Source organism: Tauraco erythrolophus, chromosome 3 (assembly GCF_009769465.1).
Source record: "Tauraco erythrolophus isolate bTauEry1 chromosome 3, bTauEry1.pri, whole genome shotgun sequence".
NCBI classification, from domain to species: Eukaryota; Metazoa; Chordata; class Aves; order Musophagiformes; family Musophagidae; genus Tauraco; species Tauraco erythrolophus.
In genome coordinates, this window is record NC_141467.1 from 28,484,193 (window position 1) to 28,504,977 (window position 20,785).

Consider the following 20,785-nt stretch of genomic DNA (forward strand, 5'->3'; position numbering starts at 1 on the left):
AGGAGTCTTGCAATTTGCAGTAGTTGAGTTACAGCTATGTGTGGACAACACACCTAGAAAGGGAAGGCTATGAAACATTGTCCTCCTTTGACACAGATTTTTAACATGAGTACTTTGCCTTGTAGTTTACTGAAGTACTTATTTACTAAGACTGATAGTTTTAAGGAGGTATGGACAGGAATTGTCTGAGACTGGGTGATATACATGAGGAGGTTTTACCAGTCATTGATTCCTAATGCTTTGCTAACTTGCTTTGTTGCCTATTAGTGTATTATGATGTCACGTAACTTTGGTCATGTTTGTCTGTATGAGGAGCACTCAGGCATGTGGGATTTCCTGTATACTGTGTGCACACACATATGTGACTGTTAAATCACATTCAGTACATCGTTTACAGCTGCTACCATATTCCTTTCCAATCCCTCTGTTTATCTCTAGAGAGAGATAAGTATCTATATAGCTGGTCATCCATAATCCTTCAGAATAAGAGTTATGAAAAGATATTTCTGTAATATAAATTGTTAATTTTGAATATATTGTATTTTTTATTGCTGGTATCACATAATAACATTAATTAAAATCTTTTTCCTACTAAAATATATTTATTTTTTAGATTTATAAAATCCTGGTTTATTCCCTATGCTTCTGTCTGGATTTGCTTCAATAAAAACATAGTTAATCAAGAATATCATACTGTCAACAACAGACAATATTAAAGGACAATCATTTAAGTTATGAATCGCATCATGTGACTCTAAAAGTTAAATCTCAAAGAAAACATCTCTCACTAGTTATTTATAAAATCATTGCAAAATACAGTATTCCGAAATAACTTATAATTCCTGCATAAGCACATTTCTATTGAAGATATTTTCATGTATATTAGCAGTATACAATGTGAAGGAATTTTAAACACTGGTGGGTTTATAGTTGTTAGCTAATCTTCTTTGGAGAGATTTTATCAACGAACAAAGATGCCTGCTATCAGAATTTTATCTGCCATTTCTTATCTGAGTATCATCACCATGATATGCAAGCACTAAACAGTCTGTGATGGTTTTCATCATCATGATATGCCTTCCTAGGAAAGGAAGATTATCTCCTTGTTACTGCTAAGAAACTGGGGACCTGAACTAAGGGTGCAATTCAGTGTCCTAACCATGAGCATTTAGTGGGATTTGCAGTGTGCCAGGGTATGTGACACATCCGTTTGAGGCCCAACAGTGAGATGCTGGAGTTACAGGGAACAAGAAAATTAGCGGCCGGAAACCAGGTGGGATACTGCAGGTCATCTCAACATCTCAACAGCTACTATGGCTGAGTAGCTGAATTTAGTGCTAAGTATGACTCAGTGCTATTGAAGCAGTTAAATAAATGAACTCAGATCACAATCCTGTCTCTAGTCAACAGGTTGTCCCTTCCTGAAACTTAACGTCTTTATAGATAATTCTGCCATTGTAAGTAGTCTTGCTGAAGTCACTGGTTTAGGATCATTAACATGATGTACTAAACTAAGGAGGGAAGTGCAGCTAAACAGTATGGTGGAACAGTTTCTGTTCTTTGCAGGATTTGGAAGCATACAGGTTAACTCTGTGGTTATGTGAAAAATCTCAGCTTTCAAGATCCCATGCAAATACTTTGGCATAAATACATATTTGCACAAGGGTTTGGAACACTATCTCTTTCATCAAACATTATTCTCCTGAATATCCACAGAAAGCAAACAAAAGGGATTGTGAGTACTTGCCAGAGCAGATTTACTACATCTAACTGAACAAGTATTAGTGAATATGGGATCTTTTGCAGTAATCTTGCAGATGTTGAGCTTTCCAGGGTAGCTAGTTTACTAGGCATCTCTCACTCTCCCTTCTCCCCCTAAAAATTCCAACACAGTACCTCCCTACCTCTCCATCCAAGTTTCCTTTCAAGGTAAACAACGCATGAAGTACAGAGTAATAATAGATCCCTTCTTGCAATTTGCTAGGGATGTGATCACGATACACATCTCAAGAGTGAGATACGTGTCCCAAGAATGGGACACACTGTCTAATACCTCAATCTCACAAATTAGAGACAGCCAGTGAAACTCAGACAATTATTTTCTCAATGAATCTAAACACTATGGACAGCCTGCTCCAAAGAGAGATCTTCCACTGATCTCCATAGCTTCTGCATTCTTGTTTGCAGCTTGCATCTCATCAGGTAGTGAATCTGTTTATACCAGCCCTAACCTGGTCTGCATAGTATATATTTTTTCTTGAAAGCAGCCTTTTCTCCTTACATTTTGTTGAAAAGGACTGGAAATATTAAAAAATATTTACAAGTTTATCATTGCTGTTTTTCTTCATGGGATTTTTTCTGTAGTTATTGTTGTTTGTTTGCTTTGTCTTTTCCCTGTGTTTCATCTGCAGCAGAAAGGAGTTAATTTCCTTAAGTTTCATTTTGAAATTACGCCTCTTTTATATACCGATATTTCTAAAATATCAATATTTCCCTTCTGGGATGGACAACTTTTATGGACATCTCAAAAATAAATCCTTAGCAAGCAGGGAGAACCCTGTAACCTTTTTAATACATGCACTGCAGGAGATGTGCAAATGTTCTCTTACAGAAACATACTTCACCTGTAGGCCATTGGGATAATATTGTCTGTTTCGTGTTGTATCAGTTGTGGTGTGATAACATTGATTCAGAATCTAAAACTGTTTCTTCTCTAATCTTGCAGAGAAGTCCAGAGAAACATTAATACTAAATGTCACTCAAGTGTCTCCTGAAGCGACATTTCATCAGTACTGTGATTTTAAAGTCTCGTGGCAATGACATTTAAGATGTCCTGACTAAAAATTTCCAAATATATTCAGACTTGCATGAATGATCATAAGTCTTTAAAGATATTTTCATTTGACTTCTGATCTATATTTGGCAGGTTTAAAATAACACTAATAGCTGTGAGAGTGAGCTTTCTCTAATTATGCTTCAGAACAATCCAACATATTCCACTGTCAATCAGTTGCTCATTTAAACCTAGTGGTAAACCCTTCCTAATATTGCTCATAATAATTAGAACACTTCCATGGAGAGACATTTTTACTGTTTTTAGCAGAGCTTTACAATACATACTTATAAAATCTAGAAAAATGCTGTAGGCATTTTATTGGGGTTTTACAATCCAAAGTAAAAAGGCTTAGTGCAGATGCTTGACAAAGGACCCATTAAACAAATCAATCACATATCTGTGTCAGGGCTGCTGAATGTCCTGAGTGAATGTATGTATTCATATACAGTACTGCTAGGGATGTATTGTAAAGAATTGATCCACCGTGATTCAATTATCCTCCTCTAAAGTGACTGGAACAAAAAATGGTTCTTCCAGTATCAGATATTTTGGATTGGCTTTTTATGTATGATATTGCCAGTCATGTCAGAGACCTGCACCTTGGTGGACTGTCTAACTAAGCCAGCCATCTTCGAGCCTAATATCTAATAGCTAGGACTGCAGCAGGCTGGTCTATCCCAGGAAATACTACCCAATGAGAGAGACACACCAGCCCTGTTTGACAGGATGGGAAGGCAACAAGCAGATCGAGTATTCTCCAGGACTAGCCTGGTAGGCTGAAGAGTTTGATGTCTGAGTCAGCAGAAGTGGAGAAAGTGTGTTTCAAAGCAGGCAGCATGAAAGAAGATTTTAAGGGTCAGGAGCTTTGGTAATCAGGGCAATTTGATTGCTTATTCCACCAGGATGGGAGATATTTATTTTTTATTGTAATTCCTGTTGAGAGAAGAAAGAATCTTGTTACCAGGACTGAGGACTGACCTGTTGGAATGTGATAATTTTATATGCTATCAACTAAGCATCTTAATCTAAAAAGAATTAGTATTATGGAGGACAAGAGATCTAAAAGCAGTGAATAAGTAAAGGGGGTCCAAGGGAGACATCAACATTTTTGGAAGGAAAATACACATGGAAAGCAATTTAGCAATAAGAGGGTATTGAATATTACAAAGGAAGAGCATGGAAGAGGAGGTAGATGACTGAAGGCAAAAGGGGCAAACTGGTGTTGGAGGGAATGAAAGAATCTGAGGATTGCTTGTGTTCCTCCTGAGAAAACAATAGCACATTATAAGGAAAGATGCACAAATGAGAGGGGCTTCAGCTTATGGTGTTTTCTTTAACTATTTATTGTTCATAAAGAAAACTGCAAAATGTCTCTTCTAAAAGCTATGCTCAATGCTAACTGGGTTCTCAAAGCAGACCCTGTAAAGGCCCTAATAAAGTCAGCTCATGCAACGACAAAAAGTTGGGTATGTGACAGGATAATTTTAACATTACTCTTATAGGGTAATTATCTTTGAATCTTGTACTTTTTTTTCTCATTGTATATTGGAAAGGTATATTATAATCCCTAATGTTTTTTCAGTTTGTTTTTTAATGAAAAATCCTTAAACAATCAAGTGACTGTGAGTCACCACAAATAGTTTTCTGTTCCTTTCATGACAGTTTTCTGTATTGCAGTCTCAAAACTTTTTAAGCTCAAGAAATCTTTGTTTGGAAATATGCAGCCAAGGCTAGTGTTTCGAGTATTATTTTAGAGTAATTATGAATGAGGGTTTAAGAAATAAGGAAATAAAGAAATAAATAGCCCAGGGGAACTCAAAGAAGTCTACATACTCTATGAACATATTCCTCATCCATGCCTTTTTCGTAATCACCACAAAACATTCACATGTATTTCTTATTTGCAATTTTTTTTTCTTTTTATACTGTTGGTTTTAGTATTTAACATATCTATCTTGCTTTGTGTTCTTCGAAGTAGTGAGAAGAAAATCTGTAGCGTAACACTATTCCAAATGACAAATTTCATATTTTAACACCAGTAGAATTTGATAAACTATTAAGTTCACAAGGGTCTGTACAGTCTGAATCAAGAAAACCAGCTGTTGAGTTTTAATTAAGACAGTAGAGAGAAATCCAAGGGGAAGAAGCTATATTGCCAATAAATCCATGGTGGCGAGATTATTCTGTCATGTTTGTCCTTGACAACGGGTATAATAGAAAACAGCAAATGCTTCCAGGTGTAGGGTGGGATTCAACTTCTCTAGCACAGGTGCCTTGGAGGTTTAAGTAAAAGCAAGTCTCCCCTGGCTCCCTTCTCCCTTCGATATTTGAAAAGACAGAGAGTTCTCCACAAGATGCTTTATCATAGAAATCTACCCTGTGATGAGATGATCTGCCCTTCACATCCACTGACTATATGAAAACCTAACCTAATCTCAGACTTCAGTGTCTAATGCAAGGTCAGATAAATTTCTGTCAAACATTACTGGGCAGGAAAATGTAACTTCTGCAGCATAGGTAAGGAAAGCAATAGGGAATGGCAAAAAATACGTATTTTCCTCGAGAAAAATGCCTAAAACTCAGGTTCAGTTTCAATTCATTTCCAAGGTCCTTGAAAGATGTATCAATTGAATTTCCACTGGTCAAGTTGCAAACCAAGTGTTTTAAGCTTTTGGTGGCCATCTTTCTTTTCACAAAAATAGAAGGCTATTTGGGTTGAAACTTCCCATTAAACTTTTTCTTTTTTAAAAAAAGAAATGTGAGAATTGGGATAAATACTATTTGGAGATAACTATATTCAGATATGCAAAAGCTGTTGAGGGAAGAATATCTCCAGGGAGAAATTATTCTCTAGGAGGTAAGAATGGGCTTGTCAGTCATGGTAGCTGTTGATTCTGAAATGGGAAAGGATTTCATAAGGGGAAGAAAGGCAAACAGTTTGTCTACCTCAAATTCTTGCCTTTTAGTACGCTGTCAGTGTATTGCATGCTGGCACATGAAATGAGTATGGTTGTATCAGCATCTGAGAGTGAATGACTGCAAATTTGCAAACATGGAAAAACACATGCTAAAGGGAGGGGTGCAAAATGCACACAGACATTTATCCTCACTCTGAGGCAAAATAAACCCCATAGAAGAAGCAAAGCTAACAAAGACAATCGGCTTCATTCCTGCATTTAATTTACTTTTGCTTTAAACCTTTTTCTAAGTAATAGTATTTTCTTTGATTGTTCAAAAACATGGCTTGACCTAATTGCATTTTTATTTCTAACTGGTAAGTAGGCATTTAAACCTTTTCAAGAACATAGTCTTTGACTCACTTAGAGGTGCTTAATAATTATCAAAGCCCAAAACCTTGATTTATAAAGCAAGCATCCTTTTCTCATAGTTAAATAAATGTTATAGGACAGCAAACCTCCAAGAGATACATCTAAGAGTTATAAGCAATATTCTCTTTGTCTATTTGAATATCTTCTGCAAACAGGTGATTTAAGAGTTGTATTGAACCACAAGGATTGTGTTCGAGACATTTACAAGTACTAATTTACAAATCAGTAGCATGTCAGTAATTTTAAATTTCTCTGAATATCATGTGCCTAGAATCTCAGCTTTTCAGTATAAATTTCATATTGCAAATGCACTTTTAAAAGTCATATTTGCTGAATAAAACTGCATTCTTAACTCTGTTTTGGGGAGGCTGGAATAAATGAAGATAAAAAGACTAACAACTGCTATTTGGCTGGTCTGAACAAAACCAAAATGATAATTCAATTAGAAGATTGATTAAAAGGATAGGAATTAACAACTCCTAGTTCCTGTACTTCAGTCCAATTCCGATATTACTGAGATTATTGAGTCACGCAATCATGGCTTTTAGTGAGAATGTAAATTAAATAATTGTTCTCAGAGAAGGACTGACTGTTGTAAAAAACCTGGGAAGCTTCAGAAATAGGCTACATGGCAAATTGTTCTGGAAACTCCAGTCTGAAAATTTAAGCTCTTTAACAATGCTTTAGGCAGGCTTACAAGAAATCAGTGAGGTTTCCAAAACTCTTCTCTGACTATACTTAGCATAAATTGGTGAAATAGATATTAAAAAATGACATGGTTTTCCTCAAATTAGCACTTTCTGACAAAATAAATTTAATTTTTAAAATCCTCAACTAGCTGTAGATAAGCCAGACCTCATGTCTTCCTTTGCCGTTTCACTCATCTCAGACAGGGTTTTGCACGGTATGCAAGTCTGTCAAAATTTGATCTGTAGCCACACAACGGAAGAAAACTGGGTTAGTCCCCATTAATGTGATAATGCTTACAGAAACTGATTTCTTCATGTTTTGTGTTAATTGTCCATATATCATTTGTATCTGTCTGATTAAGTTCACAGAGATGGAAGATACAATCACAATGAAAAGAGTGTGGAAGAACAGAACAATACTTCATTTATTCTGAGAGCAAATCATTCTTCTATCTTTGACCAGAAGCCAGCCTACTGAGATTCACATCTCACTATAAATATGTCCCTAAGACACATCATTTTCAATGCAACTAATTATTAATGGAAAATAATGGCCAACGGTTAGTCTCAGCCAATGGTTCAGTTCACCAAATGAGGTTCATGCTGCACTGAGTGAACAAAGGTGGCAAAATCAAGCCCAGATAACCACAAGGGCAGAGGGGAAACCACGTCTCTGAATTTCCTTGATCTATGCGTAGTTTAAATCAGACTTTGAAATTACTTTGTTGCTTTAAGCATGCTATTAGAAAGGATCCCACACTTCTGTGGCAGACTATTATGATTGTTTCCCTGAAGCATGGATAAGAGCTATTGCTTAATGAAATTCAAAGCATCTTTGCACATACTGAAACCACAGTGATTACAGAATTCCTGAAAATACAAGTTTTGTAGACTACAATACAAGTTTTGTACTATAAACCAGCTATATGACCCAGGCTTTTCACCGTGGAAACCCGCAAGTTTCTATGCTTCTGTCCTGTGTTAAATTAATCAGACTTCCTCCTGTTACTTCCTTAGTTGAAAATTAAGTTCAAAATGACTGCTACTTTAGATTTGCAATGCACATAATACTTCAGATAACATTTTACATACACAAGTTTTTATGCATTAAGTTACCAGATGAGTAGGAAAAAAATCCACAGTAACTGAATTTGCTAAACTAGGTGCCAAAACCTATTTTCAATATTTCAAAAGGAGACTGAAAACCATTGGTGATGGCCCACGTGATCATAGCAATTAGAGATTCTGAAGCCCCTAAATTCTGAGATGTCTAACCTGAGATACTTTAGAAGTTAGAAACTTTTAAACAAAGTCTGATCAGCATTTTCTGAAATCAGACTATTTAATGTGCTTTAAGATAGCAACTATAAAACATAGCCCTTGTGAAAAACCCGGACAGAAGTTTTTGCATATCAAAGGAGAGATTCCTAGAAATGAGCTATCATGTATCTCTGACTTCTGAGATGGACAAAACTACACATTTTAGAAGACAATTTGGCACAGAATTCATCAAATACTGGCTTTTTCCCCTTTGGACACGAAAATAAATTAAACAGAGATGGGGATAATATCCACAGCCTATCATATCGCTTTTTATTTTTTATTTTCTGGGAGACTGGCACAATGATCTGGATGGTGAATTAAGAGAAGAATATAATTTCATGGGCAAGAAGGTAGACTAACTAGGCAAGAGCACATACTGTTCTTTATGGATAGCAAACTAGAGAGATCCATCACAGCACTCCTCAAGGGAAGAGCTCTACTATAGTAGGAGGTATACTGTCCCATCCCACACATTTTTTGTCCAGATTTTTTTTTTCCTACCAGTAACAGGTTCTGCTTTGTTCATTCATCGACAACTTAACTTTGCATTAATATGATAGCACAGGATGAGCTGAAATACTCCTTTCTTCAGTATTTCAGACCAGTTTGGGGTCCAGGAGTATATATTTTATTATAATGACCAATATAATTTTAAGAACAGGGTTGCATGGGAAATAGGAAACTCACTAAATATTGCATAATTTTCCTTAAAATAATTTTCCTTCCATAATGTCAGTTAATAAGCTTGAGCATAAACTAAGTCAAAACCCATGAATATATTTAGGTATTGTGTAACAGATGAGGTTGTGGGTTTTTTTGCCTTCCCTTTGTTTATCTCTGAAAATCATGGATCCAGTTCAAGAGAACTAAAAAAAAGGAGAAAGGCTTAAATCTGAGATTAAACTGTGTGTAGAGATACTTCTTCATATTCCTGTGATTGCCTGCTTTCAACACAGTTTGTTCTCTCGTTTCTTTTTGCATAAAAAATTCGAATCCTTGAAAAAATTTTAGTTTGCATCTCCTTTGATTACATGCCATGGAATTTAGATTTGATTCCTTTTGCATCCTTACAGCTCAGGAGGCCATCCAAATACAAAGTGCAGCCAGGAAACTTCTGAGGGAGAGCTGAGTCTCAATGTGAGAGAAGACAGGAAGCATCTGACCAGAAATTTGAAACTGTCAGATCACTATGGCACTACATTAACGCATTTTGGATCTTAGTTTAAGGTCTGTGGTCCAAGCTTAATATTTGCCCTGCCTTTATACACTTACATAGCTCCTAAAAGAAGACATTACCGGTTGTTCACTGAACGCTTAGATTTCTGTGATGATACTTTGAAACTAATTGTGTGCACCAAAATTGTACCTTGCAAGTCTGGTAGCTTGAAAAGTTTTATGTGAATAGATGAATAGCCTGTTATATCTGCTGGGCAGAAATCATCTAATTTTGGGGAGTTTTAGAGGTTCTTCAATTAAGCAGCATTTTATAGATGCTGTGAATTGATTTCTCATTACTTATCACATATTGCATATAGCTCTGGATTCACTGCATTCATTTATACAGTTGTATGTTATGTGGATATCTTACTCCACAGACCCTCTTTCTCATTTTCCCCCCTCAAGCATAACAGCATCAGTTGCAAGAACCTTGTATGTTCATTGGCTTGTGAAAGACTGACAACAGTTTTCTGTCCAAGGGAAACTTTGATTTGATGGTTAAAGCCTTGACAGCAGGTATTTAAAGTATAGATGATACTGCATGACCCTCTAATTTGTGAAAAGGTGCATGAGCAGAATGACATCTGGCACTTCTTCTACTTGAAAAAAAGGGACACTTTGGATGAACTGAGTGGTCACAACCCTTGTGTTATTTTCAGGGGTTATACTTGAACAACTATGTAGTACTGAGACGCTAAGAAAATAAGAGGCATGATTTTCAATCGATAGTCTGAAACTCCTGAATGACAATTCTAAATAGTTTAAGAAAGATGGTCATAGGAAAGCAAATTCATAGGTGTTGCACAACAAGGTGTGTGTGAAAAGTTTCCAAAGGGCTTTGTGGAGTCTGGGATTGATTTTTCTGATTTTTTAAATATATTTTTTTTAATCAACAAATCGAAAGATTTGAAAACCACTGAGCTAAAGTAGATAAATGTCTGGAACACAAGTAACTGATTGAGCTTAGTAACTTGTAAAAGTACAGGAAATAATTGTGACTTTAGAAAATAAAATGCAGATCCTAGGGCTTGCCCATTTAGGTAATAATAATAATGTGATTATACTCTGTATCAGTCAAAAATATGTGAGATATCTAACATGTTTCTTAGCATGATAAATTGGAAGTTACTCTCGGTTTATATCCGGGCAACTAGTCAAAAATAAACTCTCAGAAAACAGCTTATACTTCTGGCTGAATAAATGGGAGATGGTATCATTCTCAGCAGGTATTATTGTCTATTAGATGACACTTTATTCATCATATTCTATATAGAGGTAGCTCTTGACATAAGAGTACAGGATGTGTCTTCATTTGAACTCTAAGGATGCATTTCAGTGCCAGGAATAAGCCCAGAGAAACCGTCGGAAGGATAGATTTTCAATGTAGACTGAATCAGTGTAGTTCATGAAACCAACAAAGCTGCACTGATTTATACCACCAAAGGAACCTGTTCCTCACTTAGAAACAACTTAGAGTACTGGCTTGTATTTTATTATCTTTGAAGGCTCTATGTGTGCATGTGTGTGTATTTCTTACTGTTACTTCTGACTATTTATGAAATGAGTCTCTGTCATTTGGACAGATTTGGGCAGATATTTAATTTTTTTCACTACCCTCTCCAGAACATAAAGCTGTTCTCAAAAGAGCAATTTTATTATGTCATCAAAAATATGATTTTTTTATTTCATCAAATGATTCCACAGCTATATTGTACTTTATAATATATGACATTTTTATAGAAAAAGCAAGACATGGCTCAGTCACATGGAAGCTTCTCACAGATTATTTACCTATTTATAGAAGACTGAATAGTGATTCGACACATTGTCATCTTCTTTGAGTCAGCTGTGAACAAATGTCCCTGAAGGGTGCTAAGAGACACAGTATGGTGGGAAGTATTTGTCTTTTATAAGGGAAACCAAGGTTCAGCTGCGCTTGGATGAAGCTGGGCTGTACAATAATACAGTCATTTCCCATCACGGTCTTGGCAGGTTCTGAACTAAGTAGTCTATAACATGGGGCTACACATTTCTTACTACCTACCTCCCACACACTTGTACACACAAAATCCACCCGAGTCACAATTTTGTCAGTCTACTGTTAAAAATTCCAGTACAGCCATTGTAAAGGTCAGAGGAACTAATCCTTATTTCCTGAAGAAATTCCATCTGGGATAATTAGGAATTTAATTGCTGTTTCAGCTGTATGAGACTTATTTTCATATCTAAAATTATGATGGCAGGTGCTGCTAAGCAGACGGGAGGGGGCTTCTCTAAGACATAGGTAGATTCTATAGTAGAATTTCATGAGCTGTTTTTTTCATAATGGTGCCAGCTTAAGCAATCTTGACCTTTGCTTCTTCCCACTTATTCATATCGTCATGCTACCTACTCAGTTGTGCTGGTAGATGTTCTGGACTTCGAACCACATCTGGTTTGAAAATAAGACAATATTTTATTTTTCTATTAAGGCTATTTTTCATCTGTGTTGTTTACTAACTCAGGTTCACTATGTGAATCATGTAAATTTATAGCTTTGCACATGAAGGGATAATGTGGAAATAGGGCAGAGAAGTGAATTCCAAACCTGTTTAAACAATTAGTGCTGAAAAATAAATAAATTCTCTCACAGTTCTACATCTGTAGTGGTGGTGACGCAGAGACTTTCAGGCATCATTCTGCCATTAAGATTCAGGCTTTCAGTCACTTATGCAAACATGTTTAAACAAGTAGTGTTGTTGCAGCTGTAATGCAGCTATGAGACATGATCTCACCTCTGAAACTAGAAAGATGTCTTAAGTAACCAAAAAGCATGCTAGAATTTTCTAGAAACATCAAGTGGTCTAATAAAAGATACTCTCTGTGACCTTTTTTCAATAACATCAAACATTGATAGTGTCACAGATTTCAGTAGGCCTTCTGATCTGCTTCTATGTTGATAATTACAGAATGGGTACTGTAGTTCACACACATTTCCTTCTGAAAATATAAGAGTCTTGAGATGTCTTTCAGAACAGACACAGACAAATTTCAAGTAGACAAATATCTTTTCCTTGTAAATATCTCAGGTAATGAGCAATAATTCAAGGAAAAAGTAAAATCCACAAAGTAGCCTGGATTATGGTTTTGGTTTTTATTTTTTTCCAGAGCACATCTAGAATGGCTACTTAATATTCTCATATAGTCAACTCATTTTCTCTCTTTGCAGTCTGTGACCTCCTGTTATAAAGTATTTTATTTGCAGACTACCCTGGTTCCTTTCCCAGCTAAATACTGTCACAGGCAAATATTTTCATAATAAATGCAACAGCAGAAAACTTCCACCTTCATTTTTTCATGCAAGCCCTAACCTACATTCTTATAGTCCATGCCTAAAATAAGTTCTTTAAGCTAAAATCAAGCCATAGAGTTTTCTCACTTGGCCTTTAATAATTAGAATGCCAAATAAAAAATGACACCTTCCATTACTTTCTGCTAATCATACATTACAACATAACTAGGGAGAAATTGTATTTCTGCACTTTTTATTACATGAGATTGTCACACACTCCACTATAACTCCTTTGTGTTACAAAAAGCAGTAATAAAACTGAAACTCAGTAATTGTTGGCTTGGCATAGAAGCTCCACAAGGAATACTTTCTTTCCTCTCTCTTTCAGTCAGCAAAAGTGATTGCGTGGCAAATGACACAGCTGCTTTTAATTGCTAACTAGACATGACTTCATTACAGATATTGTAAAATTAACATATCTTTAGCTGCACCTCTCTTCTTGGCAGCAATACAGAATATGGAAATGTACTAAGTAGGGCTTCTCAAATCCTTCACAGCATTGTGGTCTCATTCCCAGAAGAACTATCTCCAGGAGACTCTACAAAGGCTAAGCAAATCCATCATCAAGGGATGTAGTATGGCTTGTATGCTGGATCTACTGTGGCTGCCATTTTGTTAACTGAACCCTGTTCCTATTTTTCAAAGCTATGTATTGACACCACAAACATTTGCAAAATAAATCCAGATTTGAGAAGGATCAAGGATTGCTTTCTGCGGTGTCTGGCCTGGCTCTGCAAGATGTCCGATCTTCATTCAGTTGTCACACAGAAGGTACATCAGTGAATGTGACATCTCTTGTCAGGATGTGGCAAACTCAAAGTTAGATTATAATGAACAGTTACATTAGTTTCATCTATAATGTCCTTTCTGTAGACCTTAAGTCTGCTCTAAAAAATCAAGAGCTTCTATTTTTTTACTTTTTTTAAAAATAATTTTTGGAAATAAATATATTGTTTTGGAAAAGAATCCAGCTGATGAGACCTTATTTGGCAGATGAGACAGCTCCCCACTTCCCAACCCCTGCCCCCAGTTGGTTCAAGACAAAGTGCAAGAATAACACCCATGTCTGTTTTTCCCCTTGCATTTGATAGGATGTAATGTTTTTGCATAAATCTTATTTGGACAGCGATTCTTACAGCAAACTAGAACCTCATGTAGGCACCAGCAGTAAAGGTAGTGATCAGACCATACAATCTGCAATAATATATTGTGTAGAAATGATAACGTCTCAACTTCATAAGAACAAGTCCGCATATTGACAGTCCTGAATGAAACCAATGTTTCAATTGACACACAGTAGAGCAAGGTCGTGAGACAAGCCACCTCTACCGAAGACATAATAGTCATCTCTTAAGACACCTTTTGGCTCAGGTCTTCTGACTCCTGGACTTCGATACAGTTTTACTAGTTCATGCTGAAGTAGTATATATGGACTTTTCAGCAAATGAGCTCTTTTATACAGGACCCTTACACAGAGCATCTATAGTCACCACACTTTGTTTCCTAGATTACCACCTTGGATGATAAAACTTCTTGGCAAAGGTGAACAGAAAAGGAGCTATTACAGTGGCATCTCTTAAACTATCAGGAGTCATGAAGTCTGAAGTATGCCCTTTTCAGGATAGTAGGAAGGTATCAACTCACCTTCCAGTTGCAAGGGAAACCTAATATCTAGGTGTTTTGTTCTTCCCCACCTACACAAGGTTATTTTGGGTTAATTCAGGCTATTGGTATATTCAGTAACTGACAAAAGTAAAACTGCTGTTCTGAAGAAACTGTTTAATTTTCACCAGATCGGTGCAGTAAGCATGCTGTCTTATTTCCAGCATTCCTGAGAAGGAAAAAGTATGATTCAAACTTTTCTGCTTATAGTTCCCAAATCCGTCATCCAACTGAATAAATTTCCTTCTTTTCCCTGTAACCCTCTCTCCTTTTGCTTTATTTGTTTCCCTTTATTTCCAGTCTTCCTAACTAGTTGATAAAACTCAAGTTTTGAAGATTTTTTCTAAATCTGAAGTGTGGTTTACAGGGTTAAGTTTTTCTTTTTCACTTCGCTTTTTGAATGACTGTTGCTATTTCATTATTACCAAGTTCTACATTAGTCAGACTTTGCCATCTGCGTTGTTCAAAGACACAAGTCCAGAGTGAAAAGTTGTCAAACAAATTGCAGTGTACAGGAGTCAGGCCTTTTTCTTGATGATATGCAGTCACATCCCTAACAGCATATCCCTAACAAAGATTTGGAATTAAATCATGCAAGCTGGTTCCTCAGTAAACATCATTGGCCTAATTGCAATGACAAGTACCATTAACATTCTGGTAATGCCTGATTTTTGGTTCTGTAGCTTCATCACTATCATAGAGCCACCCCACTGTAATGACCACAACTTTCTTATAACTTTCTTTCAGTTCTTCCATGACTCCTAGCTGCACTTACGCCCTTCAAGCTGGTTTTGTTCCAGGATCTAGGCACAATGTATGATTTACATGCTAGAGAGAGATTACAGGTATGGCACTGCTCTGCAGTTACCGTACTGTTTTGCATTTGTGTTAGCTTCAAACTGAATTGCCAGAGCCCCAGAGACTGATGAGTAACTGAAAGCTGGAGACATCACAGGATTTCCAGTTCACATTGTTTTTCTTTCAGCTTTTAGCTAAGCAGTGCCATCCATGTTCAACACGAACAAGAGGCTCTGAGATCCAATATACTGATTTTCTATACAAGCATCCAGCCTGACCAAAGTTTTAGTGGGGGTCCTTATTCTTTTTCTACACACAAAACATTAGCTTGTATCATTTAATGAAATAAATGAAACCCCCATACTTGTATCATTTAATGAAAATGAATGATTATTAAGAAAGCTCTGAGAGACTATTAATACAGAAGAGTTTAACGAAATACTGCTTCCTGCCTTCCCTCCTTTCTTTCTTTTACTGCTTTTAATTAATGCGTTTTAAAGTTATTGAGGAACTATGATCAGTATCACCTAGACAGTAGTTGGGAAAGAAAATGAAACCAACCTTCAGAATGATATTTCTCGACTTTCCCCTCAAAAAGTACACATTATTCCTCACATCGTGAGTGCATGTACCAGGTTTTGAAGGATCACAGAAGCATATTATGAAAAAAAATGTAGAGAGGGAGCTTTAAGCACTTTCTTTGCCCTCCATTTGGCTTCACTAAGTTAGTCTGCTGGATGGAAGCAAACAGAATTGCCTGCCTACCTGAGGATACCAAATAGCTAAACATTGTTAATGCAGATTTTATGTTTATTTCTAGTGATTTTTTTCAATTTAAACTCTATTTATATGGAATTTTCAGAAGAACTGAAATTTTTGTTTCCAACACTGTCACTCATATGAATTAGGTAGTGAATTAAAGAGCCCCTAAACAAAACAAAATGAATGAATAGACACTTTAGATATATCAAAATTCCTAGAAGAGTGAACATAGCTGCTTTTCTTCTTATCACCGATTCTATTTTGTCTACTCAGTTCTGTGATAGATACCTTTATAAATGTAACACTAACATCTTTATTCTAGATGCCTAGTGTTTACCCTATTTCTTCCTCAAGTTTTCTTTCAGGTAACGGAAGTTTGGCATTTTAGGCAAACTGGAGACAGACATTGTCATGGTAAAAAAGAGGCCAGAATAGAGAAGCATTTTTGCACACAACAATTCAACATTTCTTACTGGCTTCTATGATGAGTAACTTTCCTGGGGAAGCTGTTTGCAGTTTATCCTGTGTTACCAAATAAAAAAGGATGTGGGGTGAGCACTGGGAAGCAAGACAGACTTGTGCCTTTAAGTGACTAGGGCAGCAGGTCAGGGAAACGCTGGAAAAGAGCAAGAGGGTACTCGTCCCTTGTGAGCCTGTGTGTGTACATCCAGGGAAAATTTCTGGAGTCCCTGTGGGACAATTCAGGAGGAGAAGCAGGCATGACAAGCAGGGAATTGGCCTCTGAGGGGAGGAGAGAGGAAGGGTGCTGGGAAACACAGAGAGCTGGTGTGCAGCCGAGTTTCACAGGTGAGGTGAAGAAAGTTATTCTGGCTTGCAACAGGAACATCTAGGTTCCCTTCAAGCCTTGAGACTTTCTGAGTTGAGTGCAAGATCGTGGGGAAAAGATGCAGAAGACAGAGGAAGGACTGGTTGGATTTTAAGCTGTGAGGAAGGAAAGGAGGGAAAGGAGGGAAAGGAGGGAAAGGAGGGAAAGGAGGGAAAGGAGGGAAAGGAGGGAAAGGAGGGAAAGGAGGGAAAGGAGGGAAAGGAGGGAAAGGAGGGAAAGGAGGGAAAGGAGGGAAAGGAGGGAAAAATAGCAGTATGCTCACTTTAAGAATGAAGTCCAAACACATCAGCCTCCAAGCCCTCACTAACTCCAACATAGACTCTTTCTTCCAAGGTATTTCTTCCTGAGTATCTGTCTCATTGGCTAAGTTGGTAAAGGAGAGTGTCAAAAGAAAAAAATCCGAAAAACACTGAGTCTTTCTCGTTTCAGGACCCCAGCATCCAAACCAAGAAGATGATTGTCTTACTGCTCATTTCATAGGAAGCCCCAACATGAATATCTGAAAAAAAGTCCTGTAGTTTCCAGATTTTTTTCATGCAGTGTATTGCATTCTTCCTCCATAAAACTACTGAACTAAAGCAATCATTTTATTTCTCCTTCATCAACAAATATGCTTAAACACCTAGGAATTCCTCATTTATTGGGTATTTTCTCAGGACACTTGAAGAGATTGTGTGGGCTCTCTCCCGGGAATCTATCCTAAAGATGTGCAAACACAGACGGTATTGTCGTGCTGCCACTTTTCATGGTGCTATTGTGAGTTTCAAAACATATGGTGTTTTTTTTAAAGCTTCAGCTACCAGAGTAATTACTGTTAGGTGTTTACTTAGGTTATTTAATATCAGCCATGGAGATTTTAATATTGAAGCATTTCACAGGCCTTAAAGTGTGAGGCAGAATCCCAACAAATCCTGATTTTGCAAGTGAAGAACTAAAGCCATGGAAAGATTAAAAAGTATAAGGTCACACAGGAAATCTGTTGCATGTACCCAGGTATTTCCAAGCCCTTTAGGCTAGTGTTCAAATCACTGATTCATATCTCATTCAGCTTTTATGTAGGATTAACAAGCATATGGAAGACTAGGATATTTTGATCATGTCAAATTGACTGAAAAGGTCAAAAATCTTAAGGTTCTAAAGAGAACTAAGAATAAAAATTATTTCTGCATTTAAAAAAATCTCATTCAATTTAGGACTTGAAGTTAGTAATTCTGTTATTTCCTCCAGCATGAGAAAAAGTTTTCAAAAGAACATCTTTCACAGTACTCTTTCTGGCATCTCCTTATGATAGAAGACTTTGTGTACTTTGTGTACTTCATGGCCAGAGCATGGTATGATGCAACCAACCATGGCTATATGTCTTATTAAAAGCATAATAACCAGCTTGTTGCATTTTCAATACTCATCAGGGCAGTAGAAAGAATTGGCAGATTGAAGTGACCGACAAGGACATGAAAAGACCATTTCTGTTCTGATTCAGGAGAAGCTGACTTTTCAAAAGTCTTCCTGCATGAGGACACTGACCTACCAATACAGTCAATCCCCCCTTATATGTAAAAATGTTTGATCTCAGCAAAGAAAACAACCTCCTAAGAACAGAAAGAAATATTCCCTTTAAGAAAGGCAATAAAGTACTTACCTTAGCAACCACCTTTTGACACTGTTTCTTCTGAAGAAAAAAGGTGTCGTGCTCAGACTAGATCTACAGTACCCCTTCCCACATAAAGGATGTAAGTATTAGGAACTCTCCTTTGCCATTTTTCCTTACCTTGAGGTGTAGAGGGGAAAAGAGAGCTGCTCAAGAGCTTGCACAGATTTCAGAGGCAAAATTGAAACAGTGATACAGGATCCAGTGATCCAAAATGCAATAAACTCTTTGCCGGATCAAAAATTGGCTGGTCGGCCAGGCCCAGAGTGGTGGTGAATGGAGTTAAATCCAGCTGGCGGCCGGTCACCAGTGGTGTTCCGCAGGGCTCAGTGTTGGGGCCTGTTCTCTTTAACATCTTTATCAATGATCTGGATGAGGGGATCGAGTCCACCCTCAGCAAGTTTGCAGATGACACTAAATTGGGAGGTAGTGTTGATCTGCCTGAGGGTCGAGAGGCTCTACAGAGGGACCTGGACAGACTGGATCGATGGACCGAGGCCAACTGTATGAAATTCAACAAGACCAAGTGCCGGGTCCTGCACTTGGGCCACAACAACCCCCTGCAGCGTTACAGGCTTGGGGAAGTGTGGCTGGAAAGCTGCACAGCAGAGAAGGACATGGAGGTGCTGGTCAACAGCCGACTGAACATGAGCCAGCAGTGTGCCCAAGCAGCCAAGAAAGACAACGGAATCCTGGCATGTATCAGAAACAGCGTGGCCAGCAGGAGCAGGGAAGTGATTGTCCCCCTATACTCAGCACTGGTGAGGCCACACCTGGAGTATTGTGTCCAGTTTTGGGCCCCTCACTTCAAGAAGGATGTTGAGGTGCTGGAGCAGGTTCAGAGAAGGGCAACAAAACTAGTGAAGGGTTTAGAGAACTTGTCCTGTGAGGATTGGCTGAGGGAGCTGGGACTGTTTAGTCTGGAGAAAAGGAGGCTCAGGGGGGACCTTATCGCTCTCTACAACTACCTGAAAGGAAGTTGTAGGGAGGTGGGGGTCAGTCTCTTCTCCCACGTTATGAATGACAGGATAAGAAGAAATGGCCTCAAGTTATGCCAGGGGAAATTTAGGTTAGATATCAGGAATAATTTCTTTACAGAGAGGGTTGTGAAGTATTGGAACAGGCTGCCCAGGGAGGTGGTGGAGTCCCCATCCCTGGAGGTGTTTAAAAACCGTGTGGATTTGGTGTTGAGGAACATGGTTTAGGGACCCTGACAGTGCAGGGTGAATGGTTGGACTTGATGATCTTGAAGGTCTCTTCCAACTAGACGATTCTATGAAACTCAATATAGGCTGTCCATATGCTTCCTTTTCCTATAATCCTTGCAGACCCAGTCCAAAGCCAGCAAATTTGCCCTTCCAATACAAGGTCAAACAAGGTATGGAATCATCCTAATTCTAGACTAAGGAACTGAGATCATTTGGAAATCAAGCTATTTGGTGACACAGGAAGTCCACATTACTTCCCTAAGATTTACAACTGCTTATTATTCGTTCTTTTGTGCTCTTCTACTGTAGCACACTATCTTTGGAAACTGTGGCCCTGACTCACTTGACTGCACAATGAGAAGGCACATTTCTTAAAGTAGATAAAATATATTTTACTTGGCATTTTTTTCTTCCCTGTTTTCAGAGCTATGTTATGCTGCTGTCCATCCAGATCTTAACAGGTGTAAGAAACGTATTCTACCTCTTCATTCTCCATTTAAGAGTCCCTTAACAGGCTATTTCAGCTGTCCTGATCAGTAACCTCACCTAAGAAGTCATTTTTAGGCCTCTCTACCATTCAAATCATTCTGACAAACAGCAACTGCTGAGCGCTTTAGATCTCCAACAGCACACTTTAATCATCTAATCCTTGTAACATCAACATTGCTGGGAAATCCTGGAGGAAGGGTTTCCTTTTCATGGGGATAAAATCACAGCACTTTATGTCTTCATTTCTCACCCTTTTCTTTTTCCCATTTGTTCAAAGGGAAAATCCTGGGTACCTACAATTAGCAGGTAATATGTTAATGAAAGTAGAATATTAATTACTGTGGTGAAGGGAAAAAAAACCAGGAATCCGATGCTAGAAGTGTTTGAGCTGGGACAGATCTTACTTGCTGCTCTAACATGGATGCATATCAAACCATGAATTTTATTTCCAATTCTGTTTAAAATGAGTTAGTAAAAGGGAAGGGCAGGGCCTTTGTATAATTTGCATGGGGAAAAAACAAACACTATGGAAACCTGCAAGCTTCTAGAGGGAAAGCTAACTATGAAGCTTCTGACAAGATAATTTCCCTCCTGATTATGCTTGAGAGATGATATATGTTAGGGGAAAATTCTAGAAATGCTGAA